Source organism: Sinohyriopsis cumingii, chromosome 14 (assembly GCF_028554795.1).
Source record: "Sinohyriopsis cumingii isolate HCF-2022 chromosome 14, ASM2855479v2, whole genome shotgun sequence".
NCBI classification, from domain to species: Eukaryota; Metazoa; Mollusca; class Bivalvia; order Unionida; family Unionidae; genus Sinohyriopsis; species Sinohyriopsis cumingii.
The window spans coordinates 98,270,310-98,279,831 of record NC_142974.1 but is presented as its reverse complement, the minus strand read 5'-3'; the positions used below and the strand labels follow the sequence as shown (position 1 = coordinate 98,279,831).

General features: G+C 35.5%; 1 long non-coding RNA gene across 1 annotated transcript; it reads right to left on the bottom strand.

Moving 5' to 3' along the window:
- Positions 1–2,105: 2,105 nt before the first annotated feature.
- LOC149784462 (uncharacterized) lies at positions 2,106–9,318 on the bottom strand. The gene is made up of 5 exons (XR_016414139.1): positions 9,185–9,318; positions 8,145–8,260; positions 5,426–5,534; positions 4,780–4,929; positions 2,106–2,292 (listed from the first exon to the last, which is right to left on the bottom strand). It is a non-coding gene; the product is annotated as an uncharacterized LOC149784462 (long non-coding RNA).
- Positions 9,319–9,522: the final 204 nt, after the last annotated feature.

Genomic DNA, 9,522 nt, shown 5'->3' with positions numbered 1-9,522 from the left:
CACGCACGCCGGTTCATGTATTGAAAAAATTAGTAAACTCAGCAGAATATCACATATGTTTAATACTTATTCTTTATTTCTTCGATTGCTATCGCATCTTCTTAATCAATGATCTTCAGGTAATACATTACTCAGTCTATGATAAGGTGAATGGATGTGTGTCTGTGTCTGTGTCTGTCTGTGTGGTGAATCCCTGAGGCTAGCTTGATGATTTAATAATAACACAAAATATGATAGGCGATTTTGTTTATTCGCTGAATCAGGATAATTCACATCCGTAAAACATAATAAGGTTATTGAGACAGAATTTCTCTCTCTCTCTCTCTCTCTCTCTCTCTCTCTCTCTCTCTCTCTCTCATATACATGGATAAATGAAATTATCATTATTCAGTGGTACGGCCTTTGCTGGCCAAAACAATGTTGTAGACATAATTCGCATTATTCATTATGTTTTCACTAGAACAAAAATTAATGAATTTGCAGGTATATACAATATTTGCATTTTTGTGATAATTGTTATTCGGCTAATACCGTCTGCAGCTTTTCTTTAAAATAAGTCGGGCTTCAGAGCTCACACACTTTACGGGGGGAAACCCGATTTTGTTCTTACTAAAAGGAAAGGTTCTCTTATAAAAACCGAGTGCCAGTCCAAGTTCATTGGCATCTGTCAGTTGATTGACCACCATCCCTGTGGATAAAATGTTCATACATTAGTACATTGCGTGTCAGTGAGTTAAGTTATTGCTAAACGTATGCAGCAGCAACACGTTTTTACCTGTATTTTTATTGGTATTTTTCCTTCTAAATCTACAGTCAGTAGAAAGGAGCTTTATGTCTATTCCGTATTACGAGGAGGATATAAATCCTGGTTTGAATTTATAAATAGTACTTGTTGAAAAGAAAATAACCCCTTTTCATTTTACCTGACTTTATCCCGCTGGGTCATTTACAGATACAACTCCGTCACATATATCTACCTAGATTTGTTGAATTTTAGCTCTTTGGTCAAAATGACGCTACCGATTGACGATAAAATTAGTGAAGATACAGAGAGAAAATCTAATACTTTTCAGACTGTACTAAGCAATGTTATCCCTTTGAAAAACAAACCACCAATAACAGTAACATCCTGAGGAAGGGCAATATATTACAAAGATTGTCACAAAGGCTGCATCAGAACAATGTTTACTGTATTTCTCAATTGCCAAACATGATAGTCATTTCAAATGCAATAAAAACTGACTATATTAGAACAATTTGCTTTTAGAATGTATTAAAATGTGATTTACTTCTCTGCAAGTCAAATATTATGAAACACCTTTCTTGCATGTGAGCTCGTGTTTTCCATTGGCCTTATGGTCATGTACAATTGTCACTTGTTATTTGAGAGGTGTAGGCAAGTCTGAAAGATTTAATGAGATATATACATGTTTCTGTATTAAAAATAACTTAAACTGATTAACTGCGATGTTTCACTCATTTGCAAATTGGTCGAAAGGTTAGAATAATTGTACCGTATGTTGGAAAGTCAGACAACCGATATAGCACACAGTGACACGCTCGCTTTGCGCTTCTCCTGTTCTTGGTTCGATGGTGTCTCCGTCACATTCCTTTAAATCGATAGTTTCAACTGCATTCTCATGTTTCAATCACATTTAACGCCTCTATCACAAAGTTTTCAATATAGGAGAGAGTTTTTTATAAGCCACAAGAACTTCTATAGAAATGAAGTAAAGTTTAAGCTCCAAACAAATTCCGTACTAAACGTTATTGTTAAAACCAACCAAATGCCTGCATGTGTAAGCTGGATTACAAAGGAGCAGTGTGCCTGTTTCATATTAATATCTAAAGCCATGAGGCAGAAACACGGAATCACCAAGACCAGAATAATCTGTTGAACAAGATAACGAAAATTATTGATAGCGATAATGGTGTCCTTCAAAATAGACGAAAGCGACGACAAAGCAATATGCATTAACTGTTGATGCATGTTAAGTTCGTAGACGTTTACGTTACGCGTTGACATTGGTTGAGTTCTGCACCTGTAGAAGGACGCGCTTGTAATACTAGATGTCAAAATTTTTAACATTTTTCGTTGTGGACATTTCTTGTCAAGCATTTGTTGTATTTTTATAAACGTATTATTAGGAACTTCATATTACAGTGTACATGCTGAAATATCTACTTATCCATATATGACTCAATGTCATTCGCATTCTGTCATGGATCTTACTTTCGGTTCAAATCCAAGAACTTGTTTTACGTCTACACCAATGTCATTGTTCCTCTATTCTGAAAAAGAAATAAATATATAACCGTTTGACACCTATTTACCTCATTGGTTTGCAACCTATGGGACTGTATCCACAGCAAATGAGTAGTTCTCATTAAACTACTTAGAATTTAAAGGTTAGCTTCAAGTTGTGAAACCGGTTTTATATATAAAGGAGTTCAATATAAAGATACGAATGCTGCAATATTATAATTTTGTTCCTATATCAAAGCAAACTAGGAAGAAGAGGGAAACAAAAGTTGGTAAAAGATTATAGATTATAAGGCCCCAAAATGAGTAAAACGAAAATCAGAAATAACATTGCATTATAGTCTATTCGTTTTAGGGTCAATCGTTCATGATACAGCCTTATTGTGGTTCAAATTGTATCTGCAAATGGAATACACTCCAGCCCAGTTGATATATGTTATGGTGTTCACAGGGGTCTATTCTTGGAGCTGTTCTCTTCATTCTGTACACTCAGTCGCCCTCAACTGTCACAGATTATCATCTAGTGTCTCACCAATTGTGCGCTGATGACACCCAAATATACAAATCTAGCCACCCAACTGAAGTTGATGCTACCATCCAAGGTGTAGAGAGGTGCATTTCTGATGTGAAATCATGGATGACATGTAACAAGCTGCAGATGAATGATGATAAAACTGAGGCCATTCTGATCACAACACAAAGACTTTCTCATTCACATCCTTTACCTCAAACAATAAATATCAGCAACGCCAACATTAAAATCACACAATCAGTACGAAACCTAGGTGTTGCTCTGGACAGTACTCTCACATTGCACCAACATGTCATGAACATAGGCAAGGCTGCATATCTTGAGCTGAGACGCATCAGCTCAATTCGCAAATATCTTTCAGTTGATGCCACTAAAACACTTGTGTGTTTATTAGTACTTTCAAGACTGGACTATTGTAACTCAATTCTGGCTGGTTCATCTCAATATCTACTCCAGAAACTTCAAAAAGTTCAAAACACAGCTGCTCGGATCATGCTTAGAGTACCACGATCAGAGCACACCTCCCCGCTACTCTGTACCCTACACTGGCTATCCATTCGATCCAGAATCAAACACAAAATTTGTTCTCTGTGCTATGTTTCACTGTCGGACTCTAGTCCAACATACCTATCCGACCTCACCCATGTATACACACCAGCAAGATACTTACGCTCCTCTTCTGACAATCGTATACTCTTTATTCACACTATGAAAACAAAGTCATATGGATTGCGTGCATTTGCATACCAGGGCCCAGCAACGTGGAATGAATTGCCCACTGAACTTAGACACAAAGACACAGTGATCACATTCAAGAGGGCTCTCAAAACTCACTTATTTCGACTGCAAGAACAAACTTAAAGACCTAATAATGTTTCCTACCTGAAATATTCTCAGCATGTTTTCTTTTCTTTTTTTTTTTTTTTTTTTCTTTTTTTTTTTTAATGTTTTTCTAATTTCATGGTGTTTGTTTTTGTAATAATATTATTATAGGGTTTTTTTATTATATCTTATATGTGTTGTCTAATGTTTTAAAGCGCTTAGAGCTTCTAAAGATTAGGCGCTATACAAAGTACTCATTATTATTATTATTATTATAAAGTCAATACAAGAGACGAGATTTTTACGAAATCTTCATCCAAATTCTGTAAAAGCGTTGAAGAAATTAAATTTTGTAAACTTCCTTGAAAGAATGACGAAAACAAGTATGATAAAACACTGTACAGTATAAATTGAATCATCTTTGATAAAATATCATCATTTATTACTTACATTTGTTTTGGTTTTTTTTTTTTTTTTTTTTTTTTTGTTTTTTTTTTTTTTTGTAGTGTTGTGAATATTTGTCTGAAAATACTGTATTTTTCTCACGGCTACTCGCTTGGACACATATTTGTATTTCTCCATAACCTAACAGAAAGGTGGATTGGAGATATTAAGAATTGGGGATTGGAAAATACCTCCACTGATCGAATTTCCTTCTTTCTTTACAATAGAATGTTATTGAAAGTATAAACAATAAATTCATAGGGATATCAGCAGTACCGTCTAGTTCTAAACTGTGCATTGTTTACATGGTTTAGACAAGAAACAGGATGATAAGGATTGTATATAGAAGACAGGATTATAAGAATTATCGTGGGAAAACATGATTATAGTAACTTGGAGGTTTCATTGTAACAAATGAACACGTATACAAGTAAGCTGAAGAACAATATACATTTTTCATGCATTTTAACTGAGGAAAGACATCAGCAAAAGCCGTGATCACTTTGTATCTCTTGTGAAAAATCTCCAGTTTTTACACGTACAAGTGTGAGTGATGGTCAGTCCAAGTCTGTTGGTTTATCTTGGGTTCTCAAGTTTCCTCCACCTTAAGTCACTTCATACCCACATCTGGGCCACTGAGAGTGTGCTATATGAGATATCTGAAGTTACTGTTCAACGCATGTATCAATAAGTGAACATGAAAAAGAAACGGCATTACCGTGGTCATCTTCACCTTCGCAGTCTGCTCTAATTCTAGGGCTTTCACAAAGCGGTTGGCGGCTTCCTTGGCCTTGACCCTAAGGGCCTGTTTTAAAACCTCCTTGGATCCCGTTTGGGACTCTAGGCGGATTAACGCGTTCTTATACATCTGTAAAAAAATTGAAATTGTTTTAAAAGCATAACGAATCTCCATAATGTCCGTTAATCTAATGGGTTAATGCAACTGATGACCAATAGATTACAAATATAAGAAAACATTTTTCTGCTGACTTGTAGAATTATGAGATTACATCTCATCATCGTCGTCATCGTCAGTATTATTATTGTTATTTTTATTCTGGCATTATTGATGGTTTTTGTCATAAAAGAAAGTTACGATCATTCAAATTAGGTAGGAATGAAAATACGTAATGAAAAATACTTCTAAAAGAGAGATATTCCCTTGTATGCATAGATCTACATATTTACATGATACTGAAATTACAAAATTTCGCCTTGGCCGCCTGAAGAATTCCTCTGCAGTAAAGACTTTGCTGGAATGAACAAAGAAACAATATTGTTAAAGACTTCTGTTCAATGCTCTAAGAAATGGCACTGTCTTTTAGCCAGATGAATATAGATACATAATATTCTCGTATTCTCACCCGCCGCCTGTCCTCGGTCTGTCCGTATGCCTGTATGTACGTTTTTCTGGTCTTCTTAAGGGCTTTTCTCAGAATGTTCAAAATCATCTCCTCGGAACATAAAGAGAATCTGAAATGGAACATTTGTAAAGTATTTACCAAAATAAGGATGTTTTGAGAACATTAAATAACTTGTAAGAAACTAGACAAATATACCACTAAACTGTATGAAAAGAAACTAAAAGAAAATTCCAAATGTCACTAAACTTTGGGAGATATTTTAGGTTTTGCTTATAGAGGGAGAAATCTTCGGTCTCGTGTAGATCATTTACGATTACAACGCTTGTATTATCAATTAATTTTCAACTTTAATTGATATAAAACTCAGCTTGAATCTTTACAGTCAAAGAGAAACGTTGTAATTTTAAATTCTATTTAAAAGAAAACGAATTTATTCAAGCATCAGATAAGCTTTAACATAATTTGGACACACGAATTCCATCACATTTCAAACAAACACCAGACATCAAACATCAAATGAAGAGTGCACCAAAGTCATGTGAACTTGATCCAATTCCAACATCACTGCTGCTTGAGTGCTTAGATCCAGTACTGCCTTCACTAACTGATGTTATTAATACCTCTCTCTCATCCGGGGAATTCCCATCATTTTTCAAAACTGCCATTGTAAAGCCTCTGCGGAAGAAACCAACACTAGACCATAACCTATTTAAAGAACTACCGCCCAATTTCTAATCTCCCATTTATACCAAAAATCTTAGAAAAGGTTGTTCTATCCCAGCTTGTATCTCATCTGAATTCAAACAGTCTTTTTAGCAATGTACAATCTGCATATCGCCCTTGCCACAGTACTGAAACTACTCTTCTAAAAGTAGTTATGACATTCTCTCTGCGTTGGATAGCGGAAATGTTACAGTCCTCACCCTCCTTGATTTGTCTGCAGCATTTGACACAATAGACCATGATATATTACTTCACCGTCTCCAGCATGTATTTGGCATTCATGATACAGCCGTACTGTGGTTCAAGTCCTACTTGGTCAACAGGACACTAATTGTATCTGCAAATGGAATACACTCCAGCCCAGTTGATCTATGTTGTGGTGTTCTACAGGGATCTCTTTTTGGACCTGTTCTCTTCATTCTGTACACTCAGTCGTTCTCAACTGTCATAGATCATCATCCAGTGTCTCACCAATTGTACGCTGATGACACCCAAATATACAAATCTAGCCACCCAACTGAAGCTGATGTTACCATCCAAGGTGTAGAGAGGTGCATTACTGATGTGAAATCATGGATGACGTGTAACAAGCTGCAGATGAATGATGATAAAACTGAGGCCATTCTGATCACAACACAAAGACTTTCTCATTCACATCCTTTACCTCAAACAATAAATATCAGCAACACCAAAATTAAATTCACACAATCAGTACGAAACCGAGGTGTTACTCTGGACAGTACTCTCACATTGCACCAAAATGTCATGAACATATGCAAGGCTGCATATCTTGAGCTGAGACGCATCAGCTCAATTCGCAAATATCTTTCAGTTGATGCCACTAAAACACTTGTGTGTTCATTAGTAACTCAGTTCTGGCTGGTTCATCTCAATATCTGCTCCAGAAACTTCAGAAAGTTCAAAACACAGCTGCTCGGATCATGCTTAGAGTACCACGATCAGAGCACACCTCCCCGCTGCTCTGTACCCTACACTGCTATCCATTCGATCCAGAATCAAACACAAAATTTGTTCTCTGTGCTATGTTTCACTGTCGGACTCTAGTCCAACATACCTATCCGACCTCACCCATGTGTACACACCAGCAAGATACTTACACTCCTCTTCTGACAATCGTATACTCATTATTCACACTATGAAAACAAAGTCATATGGATTGCGTTCTTTTGCATACCAGGGCCCAGCAACGTCGAATGAATTGCCCACTGAACTTAGACACAAAGACACAGTGATCACATTCAAGAGGGCTCTCAAAACTCACTTATTTCGACTGCAAGAACAAACTTAAAGACCTAATAATGTTTCCTACCTGAAATATTCTCAGCATGTTTTTATTTTTTAATGTTTTTCTAATTTCATGGTGTTTGTTTTTGTAATAATATTATTATATTATTATTTTTTTTTATTATCTTATAGGTGTTGTCTAATGTTGTAAAGCGCTTAGAGCTTCTAAAGCTTAGGCGCTATTCAAAGTCCTCATTATTATTATTATTATTATTATTATTATTATTATTATCTAGTTTTCTATTAATAAAACAGAACATTGATCAATATGTGCACCAAATGGAAGACGAAACCCTTGACTTTAAAAATAAAATAAAAGTAAGTAGATTTCAAGACGTATAGTGCGCTAGAACAAATTATACTTCCTATACTAACTTCCTTAAGACTCTGGATGCGTCCAGGCATATAGAGACGTCCTTTTCGACATCCAAATGTTGCATAGCAACACCATAAAAGAAGGAAGAGAAAGCTCTCAAGATGACTGGATACTCAGAAGTAACGAAAAACAAGCGTTACAAATTGTAATCTTTTAAGATTGAAAATAATAAATTAAATAAGTACAATTTAACTGTCAATAACAAAAAGTGTCGTAGGAGAAGATCTGTCAGATATATGTCAATTACTTGTAATATGTTACTAGAATATTGAGAGAGAGAGAGAGAGAGAGAGAGAAATGCAGGAAGATGGGTACCTCTGGCCATCTCCAGACGTGTTTGAAGTTTCTCGTACCAGGCCAGAGCCTTCGTCTCACACCAATCTTGGCTGAGAGCCCTCTCCTCCAGAACATCCACCCTGAAGTCAAAGTCACTTAAACAGAAATAGGAAGTATAATGAGTTACATATAACTATAATCAATCGGATTAAAATTATTCATTATTGGAGATGAGTAAGATCAACAGTAAATCAGTCTGCTTAATTACATTATCTTAACGTGAAAACTATCGGAACATTTTCTTCCAGTCCAGTGAGTGGTGCCTTTTTTAATTTGCTGATGGGGCCTTCAAAACGAAAAGAGCTGTGCTTCGACTCTACAGTTCCCGGTTAGATTGATTGACCGAGTGCAATGGTGTTTGTCTACCGATTGAAAGCCGTCCTGTGCTTTTTAATAGTGTTAGTTTTCCGGTTTCCATTATCTAAACTTTCACATTAATCTGTCAATATATATATATATATATATATATATATATATATATATATATATATATATATATATATATATATTTATTTATTTAAGTCTAGATAAATAAGGAATTAAACCTAACTTTCAAAATTGAGCGATGGAACAAGAAATATGGTCCTACAGTAGGAAAAGGAAAAAGGCACTTGTTTTGCCAGTATTTCTTTGATTTCATTTGAAGCTACTTATGGTTGTCAGGTTGATTATGGTTGATTATGCGGAAATAATCAAGCACCATTCGTGTAATATAATGAAACCAATGCGTTCTTTTACAGAGCTCTATTTTGATGACTATGTAATGGGAAGAATGACAACAATTTCTCTTTGATCTTGCGATTCATAATCAATTTAAATAATGATAATGCTAATGTACATGCCGAATCTCTTTTCCGACCTACTTACCATAAACAAAAGGTTAACTATTGATAGTAGCGTTTGGTTAACTCGAATACCATGTAAATGGCCGGGGTAGGGGTCAATTTGTGGGGGGGGGAGAGTCATCCACCCATTAATTTCCTTTCAAAATTATATATTATTATTTATAAATTACTCACGTTAATGCTGAATATGACACCGGGAGATCACTCATTACTTGAAAATCTACCATTTCATCAAATTTGAAAAGAATAGAATTGGAAAATCAGAGATTTCTTTCTGTCAGCGTGAATACGTACAGCAAGCTTTGTACACAACGTAAGGGTAAGAAACGTCCTCTTGGAAACGCTGTGTCATAGATTACGTCACTAGAGAGTGACGAAGTTTTTCGTCATTCTCAGGTAAACGTTTCAAAGCAAGCCTCTCCCTGATGATTTTGATTTCGATATGATTATAATTAGTAGCTTGAATGAAGAACAGAAAGTTACTTAAATATTAACTGTTCGTTTTTATTTCT